This window comes from Triticum dicoccoides, chromosome 5B (assembly GCF_002162155.2).
Source record: "Triticum dicoccoides isolate Atlit2015 ecotype Zavitan chromosome 5B, WEW_v2.0, whole genome shotgun sequence".
NCBI lineage: Eukaryota > Viridiplantae > Streptophyta > Magnoliopsida > Poales > Poaceae > Triticum > Triticum dicoccoides.
In genome coordinates, this window is record NC_041389.1 from 80,510,275 (window position 1) to 80,512,490 (window position 2,216).

Consider the following 2,216-nt stretch of genomic DNA (forward strand, 5'->3'; position numbering starts at 1 on the left):
TGTGTCTTAAGGTGTTATTCTAGCACAAACTCTTGAATAGATCGATCCGAAAGAATAACTTTGAGGTGGTTTCGTACCCTACCATGATCTCTTCGTTTGTTCTCTGCTATTAGTGGCTTTGGAGTGACTCTTTGTTGCATGTTGAGGGATTGTTATATGATCTATCTATGTTATTATTGTTGAGAGAACTTGCACTAGTGAAAGTATGAACCCTATGCCTTGTTTCCTATCATTGCAATACCGTTTACGCTCACTTTTATCACTTGTTACTTGATGACCCACAAGTGTAGGGGATCAATCGTAGTCCTTTCGATAAGTAAGAGTGTCGAACCCAACGAGGAGCAGAAGGAAATGATAAGCGGTTTTCAGTAAGGTTTTCTCTGCAAGCACTGAAATTGTAGGTGATAGATAGTTTTGTGACAAGATAAATAGCAACGAGTAACAAGTAAATAAAGTGCAGCAAGGTGGCCCAATCCTTTATGTAGCAAAGGATAAGCCTGGACAATTTCTAATGATGAGAAAGGAGCTCTCGAGGACACATGGGAATTATCGTCAAGCTAGTTTTCATCACGTTCATATGATTCACGTTCGGTACTTTGATAATTTGATATGTGGGTGGACTGGTACTTGGATACTGCCCTAACTTGGACAAGCATCCCACTTATTATTAACCCCTATTGCAAGCGTCTGCAACTACAAAAGAAGTATTAAGGTAAACCTAACCACAACATTAAACATATGGATCCATATCAACCCCTAACGAAGCTACGCATAAACTAGGGTTTAAGCTTCTGTCACTCTAGCAAGCCATCATCTACTTATTACTTCCCCATGCCTTCCTCTAGGCCCAAATAATGGTGAAGTGTCATGTAGTCGATGTTCACATAACACCACTAGAGGAAAAGACAACATACATCTCATCAAAATATCGAACGAATACCAAATTCACATGACTACTAATAGCAAGACTTCACCCATGTCCTCAGGAACAAACGTAACTACTCACAAAGCATATTCATGTTCATAATCATAGGAGTAATAATATGCATAAAGGATCTGAACATATGATCTTCCACCAAGTAAACCAATTAGCATCAACTACAAGGAGTAATCAACACTACTAGCAACCCACAGGTACCAATTTGTGGTTTTGATACAAGATTGGATACAAGAGATGAACTAGGGTTTTGAGAGGAGATGGTGCTGGTGAAGATGTTGATGGAGATTGACCCCCTCCCGATGAGAGGATCGTTGGTGATGATTTCCCCCTCCCGGAGCGAAGTGTCCCCGGCAGAACAGCTCCGCCAGAGCCCTAGATTGATTCCGCCAAGGTTCCGCCTCGTGGCGGCGGAGTTTCATCCCGTAGGCTTGCCCACGATTTTTTCCAGGGTAAAAGCGATGATATAGCAGAAGATGGACACCAGAGGCCCACCAGGGGGCCCAGAAGATAGGGGGCGCACCCTATAGGGGGGCGCCCCCCTGTTTCCTGGACAGGGTGTGGGCCCCCCGGTGTATTTCTTCCGCTCAAAAATTCTTATTAATTCCAAAAAGTTGTTTCGTGGAGTTTCAGGACTTTTGGAGCTGTGCAGAATAGGTTTCCAATGTTTGCTCCTCTTCCAGCCAGAATTCCAGCTGCCGGCATTCCCCCTCTTCATGGTAAACCTTGTAAAATAAGAGAGAATAGCCATAAGTATTGAGATATAATATGTAATAACAGCCCATAATGCAATAAATATTGATATAAAAGCATGATGCAAAATGGACGTATCAACTCCCCCAAGCTTAGACCTCGCTTGTCCTCAAGCGAAAGCCAAAATCAAAAAATATGTCCACATGTTTAGAGATAGAGGTGTCGATAAAAATAAAATACGGACATGAGGGCATCATGATCATTCTTATAACAACAACATATATAGATTTTATCATATGATTTCTTATGCTCAAGTAACAATCAATTCACAATGTCAAGTATGGTTCAAAAACTTCATTGGGAACTAACAAACTATAATCTCAGTCATTGAAGCAATTGCAATTTATCATAACATCAGAAAGAGTCAACAATAGAGCTTTTCAGCAAGTTCACATACTCAACTATCATGTAGTCTTCTATAATTGCTAACACTCACACACTACTTGTGGTTATGAAGTTTCAACCGGACACTGAGAAAGATAGTGGCTTATTATGTTGCCTCCCAACGTATTCACCTTTAGGTGAT